At 49.3% G+C, this 25,244-nt stretch overlaps 1 protein-coding gene across 3 annotated transcripts in view; it reads right to left on the bottom strand.

Annotated features, from left to right (window-relative positions):
• ASIC1 (acid sensing ion channel subunit 1) overlaps positions 1-25,244 on the bottom strand; it is a 220,945-nt gene that overhangs the window by 53,704 nt on the left and 141,997 nt on the right. The window lies entirely within an intron of this gene.

The following is a 25,244-nucleotide window of genomic DNA, read 5'->3' as shown; positions in this document are numbered from 1 at the left end:
ATCTAGCAAGAGCAGGACAATGTATGGGGCGTTCGCTATTGCCCATCAGACCCCTCTCTACAGCACTGCAGGTGCTGGTTGTTGCCGTGTCTCTGCTCAGCTCTGGCTAATAGAATAAATGAGAAAGCCACTCATTCAAATATCGACGCCTTGAGTTAGGGTTATCAAGTGACAAGAAGAAAAAAATGGTCTGGCCTGCTCATGTTAACACCTGCAGATTAGAGGCAGAGGAGCAGGGGCTGTGAAGAAGTTGGCAACCCTAGCTAAGAAGGATCAGCAGAGAAAGGACAAGGAAAAGCAAGTGTCCATGAAATCTGTAGGACTGATAGCAACAAAGGAAACTGCCGAATTGCTAGCTCAAAATTTAGAGCGGGAAGTGCTGGTTCAGATTATGGTTATTTGTTTAATGGAAGTTGTATGGATCTGTGAGGTTCTGAAATATGGGGTGCCCATTAAGGGCAATAATAATAATAATAATAATAATAATAATAATAATAATAATAAATTAATTTATTATTTATACCCCGCCAATCTGGCTGAGTTTCCCCAGCCACTCTGGGCGGTGGCTCCCAATCAAGTATTAAAAACAATACAGCGTTAAATATTAAAAACTTCCGTAAACAGGGCTGCCATCAGATGTCTTTTAAAAATAGGATAGCTACTTATTTCCTTCACATCTGAAGGGAGGGTGTTCCACAGGGTGGGCGCCACTACCGAGAAGGCCCTCTGTCTAGTTCCCTGTAGCTTTGCTTCTCGCAGTGAGGGAACTGCCAGAAGGCCCTCGGCGCTGGACCTCAGCGTCCGGGCTGAACGATGGGGGTGGAGACGCTCCTTCAGGTATACAGGAGCAACAGTGAGGAAAGGAACCATTCCTGACAATGAGAATTATCACTCAATACCCCCACTGGTGGTGAATGTCCACCCCATGAAGCTATTTTGCCCAAGTTGTGCTCACTTGCTCTAACACCTGATATGGGGCGGTGAAAGATAAAGGTGGGCCAAAGGCGGTTTGGGCACAACACTTTGCCAGCCTTGACTGTCAGGTGGTCCTCATTGTAAGATCAGGTGATTGACAGGGGGTGGCCCCTGCTCATCCATCTTGGGGGACAGATCCAGCCCCCCCACTGCCTTCAAACAAAGGGATATCCAGGGACCCTATCCATGCAAATAGCTGGATTTTGCAGATTCGCGAGTGAGGGCAAGAAAGTAGAAAGAAGCTGCAAGTTGCATGCAGCTTTGCAAAGGAAGCAGCCCCATCGCTCCCCTGACGCTGCAGCCTTCCCTTCCTCCCTGCCTTGTGGTTTCCTTTCCCTGCATTTGGGAGCCCATTAGCAGTGGCCACAAAGCAATTTCCAGCAGCTTGGTCACTGCTGCTGCCCAGCCCAAGTGTGGGAAGTGGGAGGGGAATGAGAAGAGGGCAAACCGGGCAGCACTTTTGGGCCGGGGGAAAGCGCTCAGGAAATTGACTTTTTTGGCCACTGCCAGCTCAGCATAAGATGACCTCACTGCACCCTGTTGGCTTAACTGTTTGTGAGCTATCTCCCTGCCTAGTCCATGGTTGGCTCTTGATTGCCATCTGCTGGATACGAAGGCATGGGAATTTGAGGGTGCTACCTAGGAAGCTGCCCCTTATACCATCACATTGGTCCTTGATCAAGCTCAGTACAGTGGTACCTCGGGTTACATACGCTTCAGGTTACAGACTCTGCTAACCCAGAAATAGTACCTCGGGTTAAGAACTTTGCTTCAGGATGAGAACAGAAATCGGGCTCCGGCGGCGCAGCGGCAGCGGGAGGCCCCATTAGCTAAAGTGGTGCTTCAGGTTAAGAACAGTTTCAGGTTAAGAACGGACCTCTGGAACGAATTAAGTATTTAACCCGAGGTACCACTGGATTGTCTGCATCAATTGGGAGTGACTCTCCCTGGTTTCAGACAGGAAACAGTCTCAGCAGTGGCGTAGCGTGGGGGGTGCAGGGGGGGGGCCCGGCCGCATCGGGTGCAACATCTGGGGGTTAGGGTTAGGGGGCGCAAATCCACGGGTTAGGGGGTGCAAATTACTTGCCTTGCCCCGGGTGCTGACAACCCACGCTACGCCACTGAGTCTCAGTTTTACCTGGATTTGACGTGGTGCCTTTTGCATGCAACAAAGATGCTGTGCCACCAATCCACTGCCTCTCCGTTGACCTCTAGGACCATTTGGAGGCAGAGCTCAGTGGCACAGTGTGTAATTTTCAGGGATAGCTGGCACAACTCCAGTTCAATCTCTGGCATCCTCAATTAAACAAACAAACAAACAAACAAACAAACAAACAAACAAACAAACAACTTCAAGCTCCAGAGAGTTGTAGTAATAATAATAACGATGATGATGATGATTTATACCCCACCCATTTGGCTGGGTTTCCCCAACCACTCTTGGTGGCTCCCAGCAGAATAGTAAAAGCACGATAAACCCTCAAACATCAAAAACGTCCCTAAACAGAGCTGCCTTCAGATGTCTTCTAAAAGTTAGATAGTTTATTTCCTTGACATCTGATGGGAGGGTGTTCCACAGGGCGGGTGCCACTAGTGAGAAGGCCCTCTGCCTGCTTCCCTGTAACCTCACTTGTCGCAGTGAGGGAACTGCCAGAAGGCCCTCGGAGCTGGACCTCAGTGTCCGGGCAGAACGATGGAAGTGGAGACGCTCCTTCAGGTATACTGGGCCGAGGCTGTTTAGGGCTTTAAAGGTCAGCACCAACACTTTGAATTGTGCTCGGAAATGTACTGGGTTCTCAGTCTGAGGTGCTAGGGAGCCTATCAGTGTAGACAATATTGAGTTCAATGGGCCAATGATTTGACTCAATGTGACATGGACTCAGTTAGATCAGCATGGTGTTGATAACACCAAGGTTGCTGGTTTGATCCCCATACAGGCCACCTGCATATTTCTGTATCGCAGGGGGTTGCTTTTCAGGGTCCCTTCCAACTCTAGAATTCTATAATTTTATGACAGCTCAGGACCGCAATACCTCAAGGACTGTCTCTTTCCATATGAACCTACCCAGACCCTGAGATCATCTTCTGAGGCCCTCCTTCGTGTGCCTCCTCCTCAAGAGGTCCGGAGGGTGGCAACATGAGAACAGGGCCTTCTCTGCAGTGGCTCCCCATCTGTGGGATGCTCCCCCCAAGGAATTTTGCCTGGCGCCTTCATTATACACCTTTAGGCACCAGGCAAAAACATTCTGATCTGATTGACATTCTATACTCTTAAAATGTGGCTCTTTTTTGGGGGGGGGTGTTCTTAGGTTATTGTTTTTATTTTTATTTTATATATTGTGATCTTTTCTGTGAACTGTCCTGAGACCTTCGGGTATAGGGGGGTAGATAAATTCAATAAATAAAGGAATAAAAATACAATATTAACCTCAATGGGCCAATGATTTGTCTCAATGTGACATGGACTCAGTTAGCTCAGCACGGTGTTGGTAACACCAAGGTTGTGGGTTTGATACCCATACAGGCCATCTGCACATTTCTGCACTGCAGGGGGTTGGACTAGATGACCCTCATGGTCCCTTCCAACTCTATAATTGTATGAATATAGATATGTAGATATAGATATATGCTTTACCCCAGCTGTTGCTTAAGTAGAGCAAAGACAAGGGACTGTAATTCCAAGGGAGAGCCCTGTGGTGTAGTGGCTAGTGTGTCAGACTAGGAGCTGGGAGACCTGGGTTCAAATATCCTGCTTTGCCATGTAGCTCACTGGGTGGCCTTGGGCCTGTTACTGCCTCTCAGCCTAACCTACCTCACGGGGTTGTTGTGGGGATTAATTGAGGAGGCGTAGAACCATGGAAATCAGGAAATCAGCCCTGAATGCTCACTGGAAGGACAGATCGTGAAGCTGAGGCTCCAATACTTTGGCCACCTCATGAGAAAAGAAGATTCCCTGGAAAAGACCCTGATGCTGGGAAAGATGGAGGGCACAAGGAGAAGGGGACGACAGAGGACGAGAGGGTTGGACAGTGTTCTCGAAGCTACCAGCATGATTTTGACCAAACTGCGGGAGGCAGTGGAAGACAGGAGTGCCTGACGTGCTCTGGTCCATGGGGTCACAAAGAGTTAAGGTAAAGGTAAAGGTACCCCTGCCCGTACGGGCCAGTCTTGACAGACTCTGGGGTTGTGCACCCATCTCACTCAAGAGGCCGGGGGCCAGCGCTGTCCGGAGACACTTCCGGGTCACGTGGCCAGCGTGACAAAGCTGCATCTGGCGAGCCAGCGCAGCACACGGAAACGCCGTTTACCTTCCCACCAGTAAGTGGTCCCTATTTATCTACTTGCACCCGGGGGTGCTTTCGAACTGCTAGGTTGGCAGGCACTGGGACCGAGCAGCGGGAGCGCACCCCGCCGCGGGGATTCGAACCGCCGACCTTTCGATCGGCAAGCCCTAGGCACTGAGGCTTTTACTCACAGCGCCACCCGCGTCCCTCCACGAAGAGTTAGACACGACTAAATGACTAAACAACAACAGAACCATGGACATGGTTTTCTCCTTGGAGAAAAAGGTGAGATGTAAATGCAATAAATAATAATATATTGACTGTACAGCACCATTCTCATAGTCAGGGAGTCTGATACAAGTTCAGGGCTGGGTAGGAAAGACATGCTTCTCAAACTCTGGGCTTAAATTCTGCTGATGGTTGAGGTTTACTGTACTAAGCCAATGGGACCATTGGTTCAGGCTAGCTAAATTTTGGTTGAAAAATCATGCAGGGACCATTTTAACTGACCTCTCAAAACCTTCACGTGGAAGGTTCATCCCCTCAGAGGCACATAGAAAGAGATAGAGAGATAGAAACTCAGTCCCTTAGGAAAGCCAGTCTTTTCCATGTCTTACACTGGAAAGACAAAAAACATCAATACTTCAGCTCTGTTTAGCACAAACTGGCTGCTTCCTCCTTATCAGTGCTTCATTTAAGTGTGCGACACTCGCAGATATTTCCTGCATACACTCTGCAAACATTGGCTTTCAACAGGGTGGCTGTTTGTGAATTGCCAAAAAATGAAGAAATGCAACACACACACACACGGCTAAAAGAGGAAAGATGATTGCATAAAATGTACATGTGAGAATTGATATGTACAAATGCAAATTCAGAAACTTAGAAATTTGAATAGAAATTGAACATTTGAATAGAAATACTTCTTCCCAAAGTGGGGAAGACTGTAACGAGGTGACCTGTGTCTTGCCACAGTTGATGGGCACCTCCCTGGTGTTTTTAAGCTTCTGCAGACAGGAATCCACTGCCTTCAAGTAGAGGGTTCTTTTCTATAAAGAAGGATGAAACAGGGGACTGGGGTGAGAGAAGGAAGGGACCAGCAAATTTCGAAGCAGCTATTAACAGCATGCCACCTGCTGAAAAACAGAATCCCAGCTTGGATTAAGCCCCTTGGCTGATATCAACCCCGTTCACCACTGCAGGAAAGGAGGAAGGAAGTAAAGCCAGTGAATTAATCCATCTAGGATGGGAAACCTGTGGCCTCCAACTGTTAATAATAATAATAATAATAATAATAATAATAATAATAATAATAAATGCCCCCAGGGCTCCCCTGAATGTTCCTCAAGTCTCCCTAGGGTGACCCAGTGCACTGATGATGATGATGATGATGATAATAATAATAATAATAATAGTTTATACCCCACCCATCTAGCTGGGTTTCCCCAACCACTCTGGGCGGCTCCCAACAGAATATTAAAAACATGATAAAACATCAAACATTCAAAACTTCCCTAAACAGGGCTGCCTTCAGATGTCTTCTAAAAGTCAGATAGTTGTTTATTTCCTTGACATCTGATGGGAGTGCGTTCCACAGGCGTCACTACCGAGAAGGCCCTCTGCCTGGTTCCCTGTAACCTCACTTCTCACAGGGAGGGAACTGCCAGAAATCTCAGGGTCCGGGCTGAACGATAGGGGTGGAGACACTCCTTCAGGTATACTGGGCTGAGGCTGTTTATTTGACTGCATCACCCCTGAACATTGGCGATTCTGGCGAGGGCTGATGTGTGCCGGAGTCCAGCAACATCCTGGATGGGGCACTGGTTTCCCTGTCCCTGCAATACGTGAATGAATGCATTCTCATTTAGTCAGGGCACGCGTGGTGGTTTTGAGCACTTGTCTTCAGTTGGTAGGTTGGTAGGTTTGATCCATGATGACCCATCTTTGGACCATGCCAGGAGCTATGATGGGCTGCCCTGCCCATTTTCTTTGACCTTAAAGAAGCAAATGTTATGGATATGCAAAGTCTAGATTAAAGTAACATTATTATACAGTCGTACCTAGGATCCCAAACGTCTTGCAAGTCAAAGGTTTTGGCTCCTGAACACCGCCAACCCGGAAGCAAGAGCTTCCTGCAGCTAACCAGAAGCCGCACTTTGGATTCTAAATGTTTTGGAAGTTGAACGGACTCCCGGAACGAATTCTGTTCAGCTTCCAAGGTACGACTGTAATTATTGTGCCTGGATGGCTCAGTTGGTTAGAGTGTGGTGCTGATAATGTCAAGGTTGCAGGTTCGATCCTTGTGTATGGGACAGCTGCATATTCCGGCATTGCATGGGTCTGGACTAGATGACTAGATGATTCTTAGGTCCTGTAATGGTTCTAGGGGTTGCTCGTGCGTAAATCGGCGCCACACTTGGCTGAGTTACCTGGGTGAACCCTTTCTGTCCGGACAGCCACTCACCCGTGGCTGTCTCAATCGCTGGCAGAATCCGTCAGTGGGCGTTTCTTGAACTTCTTCCAGCAAAGAAGCTCTTTGACGCCTAGTCTCCTCCTACTCTCCCTGCGCGGAAGCCTTCTGCGCAGGGAGGGTGTGGGCAGCGGAGGACCTGTGCTCTCCCCGCTGGTCTCCGGCGAGGAGTCATAGAGCCACCTCGCCGATTCCCCCATCTGCCCCCTTCTCCACTAGTGTTACGCTGATTTCCTTCCCCAGAAGATGGGCTGCTTCTCTCCCTCCTGGTACGCTCTCCGGAATCCCTCTGGAGCCCTCCCTCTCCCTCTGGCTCCAATGGCAGTTCCCTGACAGGTCCCTTCCAACTCTATGATGGTGTTGACCTTTAAAGCCCTAAACGGCCTCAGCCCAGTATACCTGAAGGAGCATCTCCACCCCCATCTTTCTGCCCGGACACTGAGGTCCAGCGCCGAGGGTCTTCTGGCGGTTCCCTCACTGCGAGAAGCAAAGTTACAGGGCCTTCTCAGTAGTGGCGCTCGCCCTCCCATCAGATGTCAAAGAGATAAACAACTACCTGACATTTAGAAGACATCTGAAGGCAGCCCTGTTCAGAGAAGTTTTTAATGTGTGACATTTTGATGTATTTTTAATCCTTGTTGGAAGCCGCCCAGAGTGGCTGGGGAAACCCAGCCAGATGGGCGGGGTACAAATAATAAATTATTATTATTATTATTATTATTATTATTATTATTATTATTCTATAGGAATGAGAAATTGTCTCTGTGATATAAGGCACTTCCAGAAGCGGAAGAGTTTGGGTCCCTGCCCTCACCAGTTTCAATAGGACATATTAAAGCTCTCTAAATCAAAGCACCCGAAAGCTCGGCGCAAACACATCCATAGAAACTGCACTGAGAAGATGAGCCTCTGTTCCAGTGCTTTACTCCCCTCGCAGTTTGAATTGGTGCCTGATTGTGAGCCTTGCACTAAGGAAATGCCATCCAAAGGCTTCTGCTCCTTCTTTTATTGCCTGCTGGCTTTCAAGAGCCTCTGGTGATCATCCTTTGGCCTAAGGGCAGGGAAAAATTGAGATATTTTGAATAAATACAATAGATCAATCATCTTCCATGTCTTGCAGTCAGATGGGTTGCTCAGACCTTGAGACGTAGTGCCTGATTATTCTATACCTGTTTGAAAGTTATGTAATAGAAAGTTCAGTCCTCCTGCAGCAAAAAACTCTCTTGTTTGAAGGAAGGAGTGAATCTGAGAATCCATTGTTAGGGCTCAGGAAGGTTACAAAGGGCACTGGAAACCAAGTAGGGTATGAAGGAAAGGAGACAGGAAGAATGCTAGTTATCAGGACCTTAGTTAGGGTTGCCAACTGACCAGGAGAAAAATGGTCTGGCCTGTTCTTCTGCCTTTAGTAGACGGAACAACGGGTGGTCCTTTTTGCTGACATAGAAGCGGCGTTACTGTCTGCAGGTCAAGCTGCTGATAGAAGTGAAAGGGCTGAGGGGAAAGCTGAAAGGTGAGATCCCAGTCCCACAGAATCTCAGGCAGCAGGAGCAAAAAGTTGGTGATGCTAGGGCTAGTTCCCGATGGGATTAGCAAAGGGGGCAGAGAGCCATGTGACCTCAATAGCTCAGTTAGTTAGAGCACAGTGGTGGTAATGCCAAGGTTGCAAGTTCAATCCCCGTATAGGACAGCTGCATTTTCCTGCACTGCAGGGGGTTGGACTAGATGATGCCTAGGGTCCCTTACAACTCTGGTGAATCTATGACTTTGCCACCTGAATGAGGAAACTCTCCCTCCAAATTTTTCAGCTGAGGGTGTGGCACAAGGATAAATCTGGCTTCTGTAGCTTTGATAATAATAATAATAATAATAATAATAATAATAATAATAATAATAATAATAATTTTTATTTATACCCCGCCCTCCCCAGCCAAGGCCAGGCTCAGAGCGGCTTACAAGCAATAATAAAAACAAGTTGAATGATTACAACTTAAAAACAAAATTAAAATACAACATTAAAATATTGAAACATTAAAATATTAAAATGCAGCCTCATCACAGGAGGAGAAAGGAAAAAGAAAGGGAGGGAGGGAATCAAATTGGCTCCAAGCCAAAGGCCAGGCGGAGCAACTCTGTCTTACAGGCCCTGCGGAAAGAAATCAGATCCTGCAGGGCCCTGGTCTCAGGAGGCAGAGTGTTTCACCAGGCTGGAGCCAGTGTTGAAAAGGCCCTGGCTCTGGTTGAAGCTAATCTAACTTCCTCCCGGGACCACTAGGGTGTTGCTATTTATGGACCTTGAGGCTCTCTGTGGGGCATACTGGGAGAGGCGGTCCCGTAGGTACGAGTGTCCTAGGCCCTGAAGGGCTTTAAAGGTCAAAACCGGCACCTTAAATCTGACCCTGTACTCCACCAGGAGCCAGTGCAGCTGGAAAAGCACTGGGTGAATATGCTCCCATGAGGAGACCCTGTGAGGAGCCTCGCTGCTGCATTCTGCACCCGCTGGAGTTTCTGGGACAGCTTCAAGGGCAGCCCCGCGTAGAGCAAATTACAGTAGTCAAGCCTGGAGGTGACGGTCGCATGGAGCACTGTGGCCAGATTGGGGTGGGAAAGGTAAGGGACCAACTGATAAGCCCCAAAGATCCCGAGAGTCCATCTTCCCCAACTCTGTTGGGTTGAAATAAACGACAGACGAATGACAAGTGTCATACGGGAGGCATCTCTCGAGCATGTCTCGGGGAGTCCCTTTTATTGAATATTACAGCATTGCCACATATGTGCTTGTTGCTGATTGGTTAACACAAATACAATGCAAATAATAGATTAAAGGTTGGGAAAGGGAACACAGAATTGGACAGGCGTGAATACCTCCTTATTAAACTATTACTAGTGATTGATATAGCATTCATCCGTAGATGTGGTCAACCAAGCACTAAGAACAGGTCAGGATGCAATGTCTCATGAACTCAATGTGGACTGAACATTCTAGGGTGATGAAGGAATGTCTCAGCTTAAAATGGTTTAGCCAGAGTCATGTCTAGAAGCAAAACTTCCCATCACAACTCAGTGCCCACCAGACTGACTGGGGCTGATGGCAGTCGTAGTCCCAAACATCAGGAGGTCGGGGAAGGTTGACGCTGGTAGTGGTGGTTTGTAACTTTTTTATGCGAGGGCTCTAGTCCGGCTCAGTTGCTGCATCCTGTGGGTGGCACATGCAGACAAGGCAGAGGGGATGCTGCTGCTTGAGAAGGCCTGATGTTTACATGCTTATCTTATCAACACATTTCTATCTACATTGCTTTTCCACATGGCACAAGGTGGGCTACAACAAATAAAGAGCTCACGGAAAACCCCAACAACAATAACAATAGCTGAGTCAAAGCACCAACACGAATTTGAAATGTTACCGAAAACCTCCTTGCTAATCTAATGAACGGGTTATCTCATTGGTTGTCAATTACAGTGGTACCTCCGGTTGCAAATGGGATCTGTTCTGGAGGTCCGGCTGGATCCCGAGGTTTTCGCAACCGGAGTGGCAGACCACTTCTGCACATGCATGCGCGGTGAAACACTTCTGGGTTAGCCGCTTTCACAACCCAAAATTTACGTTACCCAAAGGTAATGTAAGCCGAGGTGCTACTGTATATGGCTGCTGAGACTATATAACACCGGACCTGAAAAACCTACATTGGCTCACAGTACGTTTCTCAGCACAATTCAAAGTGTTGTGCTGACCTTTAAAGACCTAAACGGCCTCGGTCCAATATACCTGAAGGAGTGTCTCCATCCCCATCATTCAGCCCAAACACTGAGGTCCAGCTCCGAGGACCTTCTGGCGGTTCCCTCACTTTGAGAAGTGAGGTTACAGGGAACCAGGCAGAGGGCCTTCTCGGTAGTGGCACTCACCCTGTGGAACGTCCTCCCGTCAGATGTCAAGGAAATAAACAACTATCTGACTTTTAGAAGACATCCGAAGGCAGCCCTGTTTAGGGAATTTTTTGATGTTTGATGTTTTATCATGTTTTTAATATCCTGTTGGGAGCTGCCCAGAGTGCCTGGGGAAACCCAGCTAGATGGGTGGGGTATAAATAATAAATTATCATCATTATCATTATCATCATCAGTGCACTGGGTCACCCTAGGGAGACTTGAGGAACATTCAGAGGAGCCCTGGGGGGGGGGATCCTTTCATTACCCTGCAGCCCTTATCTTCCTGCATCATCTCTCTCCCCTCTCCCAGAAACATTCTGGGGAGCCAGCAGGGAAGAATGGGGCACGGCAAGACTGGAACCGGAAAGCCCTCACTTACGCATGTCCTCTAACAGAACCCCAGTGGCTCTTGCAGGGAAGCCACAGAAAAACATGGTTGGTCGAGGGAGCCATGGACTCAAAAAATTGATAACAAATGGATTATCTCTACAAACCATCTGAAAATCCAGCAACAAGACTGTTCTCTTAACAGTCATTGGAGTATGATTTTTTCTTTTAACCAGCTGTATTTGTTGTGTAGGGACGCGGGTGGGTTGAACCACAGAGCCTAGGACTTGCCGATCAGAAGGTCGGCAGTTCGAATCCCCGTGATGGGGTGAGCTCCCGTTGCTCGGTCCCTGCTCCTGCCAACCTAGCAATTTGAAAGCACGTCAAAGTGCAAGTAGATAAATAGGTACCGCTCTGGCGGGAAGGTAAACAGTGTTTCCGTGCACTGCTCTGGTTCGCCAGAAGCGGCTTAGTCCTGCTGGCCACATGACCCGGAAGCTGTACGCTGGCTCCCTTGGCCAATAAAGCGAGATGAGCACCGCGACCCCAGAGTCGTCCGCGACTGGACCTAATGGTCAGGGGTCCCTTTACCTTTACCTTTACTTGTTGTGTGGGAAGAAACTTTTGGCTTTTGCATGGCTGAAATGTAACTGACTGTACAATGGTAAGTGCGGCATCCATTGCCCCTCCCACTTTTGCTTCTGTCCCCGCCCATTTTCTGCCCCTGGCCCTGCCCATTGCCAGCATGCATCCTCTGACTAGGAATGCAGAACGCTGGTCTGAAATATGTCCCCCAGCCCCCTCCGGTGTAGGCAATACTCCTTCTTGGACAGCTGCCTAGACTTATGGAGAAGAAAAGCTGACTCTGCCTAAGAGATTATCTTGGGGGGAATCTGTCTCCTTTTATCAATGTGAATTTCACTTGGTATGAGGACGATGTGCCTTGGAAGAGAATTGAGCTCCTGCCTCACCTCCCCTGCTACCTGCCACCAACTAACAGCTGGGAGACGGGCTAAATTCTCTCTCTCCTCCCTCCGGTGTTGGAATCTCTCTGCCTTTGCCCGCCTCGCGTTCTTAGAGCAAGAGAGAAATAAGGAAGCCTGCGTTCAGCAGCAGCTGAGAATGCCTTTGTTCCAGTTCCAGCCCCGGCGCCCGCTGCTTCCAGTACCGCAGGCCCCACTGACGCATTAAGGTGAGCACCTCGGGGCCACCTTAATGGTGCATTTGCTAGTGAGCATTGCATTAAGCCAAATGTGCTCCAGGAGGCGGAGGGAACTAATGTCTGGAACGGGAGTACCTTTAAGTAATTGAAGTTGGGGGGGGGGGAGTCTTTAGAGGCCGGGGAGGGCACTGCTGTAATGAGAACACTCCATCACAGGCAGCAAAGCAGCCTGACACATGGCTTGGCTCACGCAGCCGCCACAGAGAGTTACTGCTTGCTTCCAGCACTCCGCGTCTGGGCTGAGGAGGCAGGCTTACGAGAGCGGAGATGGATTTTGTACCCTCTTTCTCAGCTAACCGTTGTAGCTCTGAAGCTGCTCTCTCCCAGTTAACGTTTACAGTGGTACCTCGGGTTACAGACGCTTCAGGTTACATACGCTTCAGGTTACAGACTCCACTAACCCAGAAATAGTACCTCGGGTTAAGCACTTTGCTTCAGGATGAGAACAGAAATCGTGCTCGGGTGGTGCGGCGGTGGAGGGAGGCCCCATTAGCTAAAGTGGTACCTCAGGTTAAGAACAGTTTCAGGTTAAGAATGGACCTCCAGAATGAATTACTGTGTTTTTTGCTCTGTAAGATGCACTTTTCCCCTCCTAAAAAGTAAGGGGAAATGTGGGTGCGTCTTATGGAGCGAATGCAGGCGGGAGGCTCTGCTCAGCGCTCCCTTTAAAGAGCTCCGTGGAGCGTGTGTGCGGCTCTTGGGGGCTTTTCCCTGAGGAGGGAGAAGGGCTGCCCGTCTCCCTCCTCGGGGAAAAGCCCCCAAGAGCCGCACACATGCTCTGCGCTCTTTAAAGGGAGTGTGGCTCTTGGGGGTGCTTTCCTCCCGCTGCCCAGAAGAGGCTGTGCGCGGCTATCCCATAAGCCAGGACAGCAAGAGGCTATCTCAGAAGCCAGATCCCTCTTGCTGTTCTGGCTTCTGGGATTCAGAATATTTTTTTTCTTGTTTTCCTCCCCCAAAAACTAGGTGCATCTTATGGTCTGGTCGTCTTATAGAGCGAAAAATACGGTAAGTTCTTAACCCGAGGTACCACTGTACATGCATCTGTCCCCGAGTGCGCAAGCCAAACCTCTCTTCCTGTTGCTCAAACCTGTCCAGTCCTCAGCCTCTCCTCCTCGGGTGCGTGGGATGAGCAGCTGTCCCTTTTGATAGAGAGGGCTGCCAGCTGTTGTGGCAGACAAAACGTTGCCACCTGGGCACGGCCTGGAGGCTGCCCCCCTCCCCCGCCTCCAGGATCAACAGAGACCTGTGACCAGAGTTTGGTGGTGCAAAGCTCTGTTCCTCGCAGTGGTCCTCTCCTGATGTTGTTGGTTTACCCATCTCATCATCCCTGATCGTTGGCCATGCTGGCTGGCACTGATGGGAGTTGGGAGGCCAACGATATCTGGAGAGCACCCAGTTGGCTACCTCCATCAAAGGCAAATGGCTGCTGTCTGAGCATGCAAGTCTCCTGCAACTACGCGAGGCTATCCTCACAAGGAACCCTGTGCAAATCTTGAACAACATTGCCGACAGCTATGTCATGCAAGCACAAATCAATGGGTAAAGGTGCGTAACTTGGGAACTGGCAGGGCTCCTGAAGGGTGTGTGGCAGAGGTAGGGGGCCAGGAGAGTGACCCAGGAGAGGGGTTCACCACACAGCCTACATGGGGTGAGGGGAGATAGGCAGGCAGGCAGGCAGGCAGGCAGGCAGGCAGGCAGGCAGGCAGGCAGGCAGGCAGGCAGAGAACCTACCTGCCTGTTCCCAGCTGCCTGGAGGAGCATCTACCTAGGAATGGGGAATCTGGGTCACAGTGAAGGATGTCTATGTAACCAGTTAACCACAGAAAGTTGAGCCCTTGGTGGCACCTGCCCGTCATGTGCCCTCTGAATGCTTTTGTACATGTGGTTGTGGGTGCAAGAAAGCCCAAATCAAGCAAGTGGGTCACATAATAATAAATTACAATTACTTCTGAGTAAGCGTGATAAAAGGGATGCGGGTGGCGCTGTGGGTTAAACCACAGAGCCTAGGACTTGCCAATCAGAAGGTTGGTGGTTCGAATCTCCACAATGGGGTGAGCTCCCATTGCCCGGTCCCTGCTCCTGCCAACCTAGCAGTTCGAAAGCACGTCAAAGTGCAAGTAGATAAATAGGTGGCGGGAAGGTAAACGGCGTTTCCGTGTGCTGCTCTGGTTCGCCAGAAGTGGCTTAGTCATGCTGGCCACATGACCCTGAAGCTGCACGCCGGCTCCCTCGGCCAATAAAGCGAGATGAGCGTTGCAACCCCAGAGTCATGACTGGACCTAATAGTCAGGGGTCCCTTTACCTTTTTAAGCGTGATAATAGTGAACAGATGGGGAGCAGGTATGAGAATGACTCTTAGGTCGGGCTTGCAAGAGCAGCAGGCCAGGGAGCCGTGGCAAGCACAAGGAAGCAGAGCAAGCCAGCCAACGCGGTATTCTTCCTTGCCACCCATTCCCTACAGTCCAGCCATTCTCCTCCTTCCGCCCTACCAGGTTGCAAGGCAGCCAGCCAGCCCTTCCCATGACTCCAGTGGAAAGCCCAGGGAGATACCTGAGTGACCATTTTAATTTCACAGGTATGTGGCCTAATCCCCTTGTGCACAGCCCCTCACAGACTCCGCTCGGTAGGCAATACTGCCTATGCAGCCGCTATCTAGGTTCTTCCTAATGCACATCATGATCTAAGCAGCCTCCCTGCCCCGTAAGGCCATTAAGTCTGGCATCTAAAAGTGACCTAACAGCACACACCACAACCTCTCTCTCTCTCTCTCTCTCTCTCTCTCTCTCTCTCTGTGACATCCCCGCACAGAACTGCCTTTGAGACTGTAGCTCCGATTACTCCAGCTAGCAGTGGTGTTGACACTGGAGCTGTCCTTCCTGTGGGAACTGGGCTAAGGTGACCCTGCGAAGCCTGGCCTGGCCTTGCCGCCAGAGGTATTTGGCAATTAGCATCTATTTGTGTTAATGAGTCAGGTCAGGGCCAGCGAGAGGCTGGCAGCTCTTTGTGACACCTTTCGCAGCTAATTGGTGCAGGGCTCAGCAGGGCAAAGGGCACCGGAAAGCAAGCCAAACCCATCTTCTAAATACTGGGTCTGGCCTTTCTGTCTCTCTCTCCCCACCCCACTGCTGTATTTACTGCCCCCCCCCATCAAAATTTGGACTGGAAGCTCCTCGGGGACGAGGCCTGTCATTTGCTTATACTATTTGATAAAGGTTCAGGTCTTCTGTTGGACCTTATACAAACAACAATATTCCACCGCCACCACTGGCAAATCTTTTGTGTGGTTGTGTGTGTGTGTGTGTGTGTGTGTGCGCGCGCGTAAGCAGTAACGATGGTATGATAACAACCAGGCAGCATTATTGTCGAATCCAACAATGAATGTAAAATGCTCTAGGTCAGGGGTCAGCAAACTTTTTCAGCAGTCCACTGTCCCTCAGACCTTGTGGGGGGCCGGACTATATTTTTTTGGGGGGAATGAACGAATTCCTATGCCCCATAAATAACCCAGAGATGCATTTTAAATAAAAGGACACATTCTACTCATGTAAAAACACACTGATTCCCAGACCGTCCGAGGGCCGGATTTAGAAGGCGATTGGGCCAGATCCGGCCCCCGGGGCCTTAGTTTGCCTACCCATGCTCTAGGTGCTCACCATTTGCAGCAATTTGGCTTGGGGGCGTCGCCACCTTCTCCTGCACCTCTTGTCTCACAGCACCAGGAGGGGTTTGAAGAGGGATGAGCTGAGGCAACTTTCACGCAGGCTCAGTCTCTGGCTGTGTGCACACAGCCCGTCGCGGGAAGGGACCTAAATTGGTGGAGGGGGAGAGACTGAAGGAGTGTCTCCACCTCCATCGTTCTGCCCGGACACTGGGGTCTAGCACCGAGGGCCTTCTGGCAATTCCCTCGCTACGAGAAGCCATGTCACAGGGAACCACGCAAAGGGCTTCTAAATGTCAGGTAGTTGTTTATCTCTTTGACATCTGATGGGAGGGCGTTCCACAAGGTGGGTGCCACTACCAAGAAGGCCCTCTGCCTGGTTCTTTGTAACCTCACTTCTCACAGTGAGGGAACCGCCAGAAGGCCCTCGGCAATGGACCTCAGCGTCCGGGCTGAACGATGGGGGTTGAGACACTCCTTCAGGTATACTGGCCCGAGGTCATTTAGGGCTTTCAAGGTCAACACCAACACTTTGAATTGTGCTCGGAAACGTACTGGGAGCCAATGTAGGTCTTTCAAGACCGGTGTTATATGGTCTCGGTGGCCGCCCCCAGTCACCAGTCTAGCTGCCGCATTCTGGATTAGTTGTAGTTTCCGAGTCACCTTCAAAGGTAGCCCCACGTAGAGCACATTGCAGTAGTCCAAGCGTGAGATAACTAGAGCATGCACCACTCTGGAGAGACAGTCCGTGGGCAGGTAGGGTCTCAGCCTGCATACCAGGTGAAGTTGGTAGACAGCTGCCCTGGATACAGAATTGACCTGCGCCTCCATGGTCAGCTGCAAGTCCAAAATGACTCCCAGGCTGCGCACCTGGTCCTTCAGGGGCACAGTTACCCCATTCAGGACCAGGGAGTCCTCCACACCAGCCCGCCCCCTGTCCCCCAAGAACAGTACTTCTGCCTTGTCAGGATTCAACCTCAATCCATTATCCGCCATCCATCCTCCAACCGCCTCAGACACTCACACATAACATTCACTGCCTTCACCGATTTGAAAGAGAGGTAGAGCTGGGTATCATCTGCATGTTGATGGACACCCAGTCCAAACCCCCTGATGATCTCTCCCAGCAGCTTCATGTAGATGTTAAAAAGGATGAAGGGTGGCATGCAAATCATCATCATCATCTAAAAATGGTTGGGAAGCACCAGCTTTGAAGCTGTCTGCTTCCTGAGTATGGCTGGAAGACAAGAACAGCCAGTCCATTGCAGGCTGCACTGGCTTCCTGTTAGGTTCTTGGTCTAGTTCAAGGCACAAGCTCTGACTGATAGACCCCCAGACAGTGCTCAGTCTAGACCCTGCCTATCTCTTAGGCAATGCTGGCCTTTCATGTGATGGAAGGAGGTTAGTGGATTATTCTTCCTTCCTTGACTAACTGGATGCATTTACACTGGCTCCTTCCAAACAGCAGTAATTTACAGATGTGTTAACTTCAGTTGCAAAGCATTCCGGTGCCGTTTGTACAATCACTGAAGAGACACTGTTTAAGAGAGTGCTGCTCCCCCTCTGCTCTCCCGCTAGACTGTGAATAATATCCGTGCATGTTTGGCTTTGCTTTTCACTGAGCAAAGAGGCACTCTGAAAAGAGCACTCTGCCTAACTACTTCTGCTCAGAAATATGCATGTAGTATTCTGCTCCAGGATCCTCTAAAGGTAATTTAATAAAGAAGGACCATTGGTCAACACTGCATTTCACAGCACTAATGTTGCCCCGGTGCTAAACTTGCAAATAAAGCACAGCACATAATGCCCTTTGGAAGAGCTCAAATGCAGCCTCCAAGGCAATAATAATAATAATAATAATAATAATAATAATAATAATAATATTTATACCCTACCCATCTGGCTGGGTTTCCCCAGCCACTCTGGATGGCTCCCAAATAAAAAAAAAAGCGGTAAAACATCAAACATTTAAAACTTCCCTAAGCAGGGATGCCTTCAGATGGCTTCTAAAAGTAAGACAGTTGTTTATTTCCTTGACATCTGATGGGAGGGCATTCCACAGGAAGGGCACCATTACCGAGAAGGCCCTCTGCCTGGTTCCCTGTAACTTCACTTCTCACAGTGAGTTAACCGCCAGAAGGCCCTTGGAGCTGGACCTCAGTGTTCGGGCTGAACAATCAGGGTGGAGACGCTCTTCAGGTATGCGAACTTCTGGCCCTTCAGATGGTGCTGAACCACAACTCCCATCCTTCCTGGCCATTGCTGTGTTTGCAGGGGCTGATGGGAGTTGTAGTTCAGCTACAGATGGAGAGCCAAACGTTCTCCACACCTTGTCTATACTGACAGGCAGTGGCTGTCCAGGGACTGAGGCAAGGGACGATCCTAGCACAGCGCTGGAGATACCAGGGAGTGAACACGGCACATTCTGCAACACACCTGACAACACATGGAGTGCCAGAGTTTGCCCACCCACCTGCACTAAGTAGTGTCCCTAAAAAAACCTCCATCAGGTATGTGGAACTTTTGGCCCTCCAGATGTTGTTGGACCCCCAACTTCTATTATCCCTGCCTGTTGGCCATGCTGGCTGTGGTTAATGGGGGCTGGAGTCTAACAACATCTGAGGGCCACAGGTTTCACATTCATGGCCCACAGTCAGGAACACCTCAGCAATAACTCACTAGGTGTCAACGAAGTTAACTCTTTATTCAAAGAAACAAAACGGCTCAGATCTAGGGAGCACACAGACTCTTCCCAGTAGGTCTTGCCCCAATGAGGCAGCTGTGAGGACTGAAGGTCCCTGTCTTCTCACAGCTCCCTAAGTCTCTTCCTCTCCCAAGCAATCTTAGGCTCCTTTGTCTTGCCTGTCTCTGCTTTGCCATCTTCATACCTCTGTGGATTCTGGGCGACCACCGGAAGGGGAACTGGTTGGAGCAGGAGGGGGAGACCCCCTGGCTTCTTCAGCAGCCTGCCTCATCTCTGACCCCGCTCTCCTCCAGCTTCTACTTCTGCCCCTGATTCTGGACTGCTCTCTGCCACAGCCTCTTCCTGCTCACTAAACCCCCTTGCTTCTTCAGTTTCTGACACCTCCTTCTCCCGGTCTTCTCCCTCGGACGACTCATCGTCGTCCCACCACCCATCCCCTGGCTCTGAGCCTTCTTCCCTTAGGGGTGCCTCCCGCCACTCGCCTGCATCTTGCTGAAGGTCAGGATCAAAGTCAGACCCACGGCCCATAGGGCTGCATGCCCTACAAGAAAGGCTAAAGTGAGACACAGCCACAAACTTGTGGCACTAAACTCAAAGCCATTGTTGGCCACCATGACTCTCTGCAAACGTAGTTTGGACACTGCAATACCTCTGGCGAATCCCTGTATAGTGGCATTGGCCACTAGTGTGTGGCAAGCAGCTCAACTTGTATACCAAGCAGTGCCAATACGGACTTCCCCTGGGCCTGAGGGACTTTAGCTCACCACTTCCATCCACAAGAGGATCTCTTGTGCCCATTTCTTAGCTGTGTATGTGGAGGATTTAGTCGTTGTGAGCAGGAGCGCCATTTACATTTGCTGTTCTGCTAGGCTGGCAAAGCTCATTCAGACGTACAACACAGTGAATCACAGTGAGTAACGCAAAGTGTTTTGGTGCTCAGAAAAGGACTCAAGAATTCAATCTGGTTCCCAAGCTCGCTCCAGCTTCCCCCTTATTATGGGCTATTTTTGCCTTCATTCAGGTACGACAGCATTATTATTTTTGGGCTCAGAGGAAGGAGGGAAATGCTAAATATAGAGACACAGATTGAGCCAGTGTGTTCAACTCAGCTGCAGAAGCAGCCAAAATTTGCAATGAAATGCTCTAGTCAGCACATAACAGACCTGCTCAGAGCTGCAGGGTGCCAATCACTATGCCTGCTTTCTGAGGGAGGGGTGGGAAAGGTAGGGGAATCCTTTGGTTGCCACCTGCCTTTCTACCAGAGAGCCTGACCTTTCAAACAGATACAGGAAGAAATTCAACAGGTAAAGAAAACACTTCATCTGTTGGACTTCTGGCTGCACAGATCTAAAGACATAGAGGCCTGGTCAGGTGGGGAAAAAAGCAATGTGTCAGCCCTGATATGGGCTGAAAAAGAATTAGCACCCAGCTGAGAGCAATGAAAGTGGCACATTCATCTGTAGAAAATGCAGGTCTTGTCATTCCCAGTTCTCAGACCACTGCTCTTATCACCAGACCCCCACGGCAGGACAGTTCCCCGGGGGAACTCTCTGTCTCCTCACTGCTACATGGGAAGCCTATAGCAAGCGTGAGAAATAAATAGCCAGGACAGCCTTATTCTCGGTGGTCTTGGCAGTTTTCGGTCATGGCTGGCGCAGAGAGAACTCGGAAGAGGCAGAATACGCATCTCTCTGCAAACGGGCTTTTCACATTCGTGTGGGGAGCCTGTTTAAAACCAACCTGAGGAGAGGGTCACATCCTGAGAACATCCTTAGCACCTGCAGCAGCTCTCCCAGTCCCTTCCCCACCCCCAGCCAACTACAAGCGGGTAGGGGGTGCAGGAAAAACACAGGACCGTTTTCCTTGCGAAGCCTGAACTCAGGAAAGGTATTAATTTTCTGGCTTGCCACCAGCATGATGTGAGCTGGCTAGGCTCTAATCTGTGCTAAGGAGCAGCTGGTATCTCTCCTGCTTCCCCTCAGGAGCCTCTATCGATTTGGGTGTGAGCAAGCAGCTATCCGGAGTCATTAGAAATCCAATCTGGTGATGGATATCTGACAGGGCAGGCAGTGTCGTAGAAGCAGCTCAGAGTTGTCCCCCTCTTACCCCGCCTCCGCCAGACAGGGTCAGGCAGCCTATGCTCCTGGGAAGTCTCAATACCAGGAAAATAGGAGTAGCAGGGACATTTTAAAAATCCCTAACACTGGGGTTCAAACTTGCCTGGTGGAAGACACGACACAAGTCTGACCAGTGCTCCAGGGACTGTGCTTGTTCGTTGGCCCTGGTGGGAAATTGTTCTGCACATGCTCAGAGGAATGTTCTGCACTATGTTTATTTCCTTCCTGTGCTCCAGGTCTCAGTGGCAGCATGGACAATAGGATTTGAGGCTGGTTCTGGAGAGGTTAAAAAAATTAAGCCCTGTGGAACATGCCGATTTTGTGGTTTGCAGATGGGCCTGTCATCCTGATATTCCTCTTTAAAATCTGGTGGAGAAGTCAACTGTGTCCGGGCAGGTAAGTCCAATTGCCTATCTCCAAATGGCTCCCTTCAAAAAAGGCAAATCTTATAAGGGTCATTTCCAAGGCTGATCTTAAGAGTGGCTTCAGGTGTGCTCTGTGATGCAGTAGGCAATTTCACTTCATGGGGGTGGGGGAGGCATGCTAAGACAGCGTTTGATTTTCATTTCAACATTTTATACCCCACTTTATCTCTTTAAGTGACAGATGCCAAAACAGATGAAAGCATAAACATCAAACTACAAAAACCGGTCTACAAATCAATAGATGGGAACTACAGCAGCCAAAGAAGAAGAAGAATCCAATAGACAGAATAACGCTGGCAGAATCAAAACCAGAATAATATCAAACTCTGATCTGACTGATGAGGTAGGAAGAGCAATGAATCAGGCACCCGTGATGATTGAAACCAGGCAAGGGAATGGGGACCAAGAGCCAGAGGGTTCAAGAGACAGGCACAATTTTCGTTTTAAGGAATGTCTTTGTTCTGAGCTCCTTTCAGCCTCCACAAGATGGCAATGTCTCCCTGTGACCAGCTAGGCAATGGTTTTCCCCTATAAGATATCCTTATACAGTTCACACATTATATGCATCTAATACTCTCTCTCTCTCTCTCTCTCTCTCTCTCTCTCTCAAATAAACATACATATATCCGCACATGCAAACACACTTATGTATACATGCTGCTATCTCATTTTGTATGCTCAAGTACAGATGACATGCATGAATATCTTCTGTGGCTCTTTTCCCCATGCCAAATGCTCAAAGAGTGAATGAATAAGGTTTGTGCAGTATTTTGACAAACAGTGCTGAAAAGTAATGAAATGAAGAGAGGTGGTGTATGGCATCAGTAGCCACAAAAGTATTTATATTTCTGCCAGAGTGTATAGGGGGTTTGGTGATGAAACACACATTGTCTCTGTGATGCTGGCAAAGTCTCTTTGATTCACAAAAATAACCAGCTGGATGGAAATGACAATCTGTTCAGAGTCGGACCTGCTGTACTCATTGGAGTAGCATTTGTGTTACATGCGGGAAGTTCAGTTATCTCTGGATAGGGCTGGGAGAGAACCTTACCTGAAACCCCAAAGAGCCACTGCTACTCAGTGTAGACCATACTGGACCAGTGGTCTGTCTGATTCGCTGCAAGATAGCTTTCTATGTTGCATCAGCATGGGTCACAGGAATAGGCTATTTGTAATGCAGAGAATGGGGACGCGGGTGGCGCTGTGGGTTAAATGACAGAGCCTAGGACTTGCCGATCAGAAGGCTGGCGGTTTGAATCCCTGCGATGGGGTGAGCTCCCGTTGCTCGGTCCCTGCTCCTTCCAAACTAGCAGTTCAAAAGCACGTCAAAGTGCAAGTAGATAAATAGGTACCACTCCGGCGGGAAGGTAAACGGCGTTTCCGTGCGCTGCTCTGGTTCGCCAGAAGCAGCTTAGTCATGCTGGCCACATGACCTGGAAGCTGTATGCCAGCTCTCTCGGCCAATAAAGTGAGATGAGCGCCGCAACCCCAGAGTCGGTCACAACTGGACCTAATGGCAGTGGCGTAGCGGGGGGTGTGTGTGTGTGGAGGGGGGGGGCCGCACCGGGCGCAACATCTGGGGGCGCGCGCTCGCACTCGCAGCTCTCTGCCCCACCACAGATCCCTAGCAGCTGGATGGAGTAAATTGGATCTGACCAGATGGCAGCTTCTGAAATGTCTGATTTGGGATTGCAGCCACAACTAGTGGAGGAGGAAACACACAACATCCTCACGCAGCCTTGCTCCCGGACATTATCCACACAACCACCCCGAATGTGGATAGGAAGCCATGCATGCAGATTATGCTCTGTTCCTGCAACTGATCATCACGGGCTGGTTGAGGAAGAGTGGTCTGAAGTGGAAGGTCTTGTTTGCAAGAACTGAGTGTGCTGGAAAGCTACAACAGGCCCTAGAAACCACGGCACGTGATCAAGTGCGATGCCGCACACACGGGTGTGAACTAGCTGGGTCGTGTCTCTGTCTGCCCTAATGAATAAAGTTTGGCAACCGAAACAGATATATGACCTGCGCTCAAAGAGCAGATGAAGTAACACCGAGCTTTCATTAGGATCAGCTAGAGATGCAGTCTGTGGCTTTTCAAACTGCACATTGTTCTCCTCCCCCCATTTTATCCTCACAACAACCCTGTGAAGTAGGTTAGGCTAACAGACAATGACTGGCCCAAGGTCATGCAGTGAGCCTCATGGCCGAGAAATGATTTGAACCCTTGTCTCCCAGGCATCAGTCAGTCAATCAATCAATCAATCAATCAATCAATCAATCAATCAACACACACACACATCTTCAACTGTTTCTGGAAAGTGCAGATAGTGGAAACTTGTCATATTGTGCTCCGGCTTCCAACATCTTTGGAACTTCTTACAGACCCCAGGGAATGCAAGATTGAATCCTGCTTGTACGCAATAAAAATATACAACCTTAAATCTTAACTGTTGTTTCTATCCGTTCTGGCATTTACACCACCTTCCTCTTTTACCATGCTTACTGACAAGTCAGTCCCCTTCAACAAAGATCACCTGCAGGGTTAATTAGAAGCTTCCTCCTTGCAGCATTTGCTACTGCTATTGCTTCCTGTTCTGCTGGCTAGGGAATTAGTGCTAAATTGCCTCCATGGGAAGCAAACGTTGACTGTTTAAGCGTCTTGGCCATTGGACAACTATTGACAGAATATAGCAGCATAGTAAGTGATGCGGGGAACCCAATCAGATGGGTGGGGTAATAATAATAATAATAATAATAATAATAATAATAATAATAATAATATAGTGGTACCTCGGGTTAAGTACTTAATTTGTTCCGGAGGTCCGTACTTAACCTGAAACTGTTCTTAACCTGAAGCACCACTTTAGCTAATGGGGCCTCCTGCTGCTGCCGCGCCGCTGGAGCACAATTTCTGTTCTCATCCTGAAGCAAAGTTCTTAACCTGAAGCACTATTTCTGGGTTAGCGGAGTCTGTAACCTGAAGCGTATGTAACCCGAGGTACCACTGTAGTAATAATAATAATAATAATAAGAAGAAGAAGAAGAAGAAGAAGAAGAAGAAGAAGGAAACCCCTCGTACTGATTCAGACAACTGATCCATATAGCTCAGAACCATTTTCTCTGACGGCCAGCGAATGCCCAGGGTCTCAGAGTTTGGATTTGATATCCCGCTTTATCGCTACCCGAAGGAGTCTCAAAGTGGCTCACATTCTCCTTTCCCTTCTTCCCCCACAACAAACACTCTGTGAGGTGAGTGGGGCTGAGAGATTTCAGAGAAGTGTGACTAGCCCAAGGTCACCCATCAGCTGCATGTGGAGGAGTGGAGACGCGAACCCGGTTCCCCAGATTACGAGACTACTGCTCTTAACCACCACACCACACCCTTCCCATTGTTTCCTGGAGATGCTGCCGATTGAATATGGGACCTTCTGCATGCAAGGCAGATGTTCTGTCGCTGAGATAGGGATCTTCCAATGTCATAATCTGTATTGTTTATATGCACCTAGGTTGGTCAATAAACAGAGGCAGAGGGGATGGCTGTGTTACCAACACCTTTTCCTGTTTCTACCACACCAGCTCACTGCAGATGGTGACAGCAGCCACGAAATTAAAAGACGCCTGCTTCTTGGGAGAAAAGCAATGGCAAACCTAGACAGCATCTTCAAAAGCAGAGACATCACCTTGCCAACAAAGGTCCGTATAGTTAAAGCTATGGTTTCCCCAGTAGTGATGTATGGAAGTGAGAGCTGGACAATGAAGAAGGCTGATCGCCGAAGAATTGATGCTTTTGAATTGTTGTGCTGGAGGAGATTCTTGAGAGTCCCATGGACTGAAAGAAGATCAAACCTCTCCATTCTGAAGGAAATCAGCCCTGAGTGCCCACTGGAAGGACAGATCCTGAAGCTGAGGCTCCAATACTTTGGCCACCTCATGAGAAGAGAAGACTCTCTGGAAAAGACCCTGATGTCGGAAAAGATGGAGGGCACAAGGAGAAGGGGATGACAGAGGACGAGATGGTTGGACAGTGTTCTTGAAGCTACCAGCATGAGTTTGACCAAACTGCGGGAGGCAGTGGAAGACAGGAGTGCCTGGCGTGCTCTGGTCCATGGGGTCACAAAGAGTCAGACATGACTAA

Source organism: Podarcis cretensis, assembly GCF_951804945.1.
Source record: "Podarcis cretensis genome assembly, chromosome: 2".
In the NCBI taxonomy this organism is placed as follows: Eukaryota; Metazoa; Chordata; class Lepidosauria; order Squamata; family Lacertidae; genus Podarcis; species Podarcis cretensis.
The sequence above is the reverse complement of the archived record's forward strand: the minus strand, read 5'-3'. Positions and strand labels throughout refer to the sequence as shown.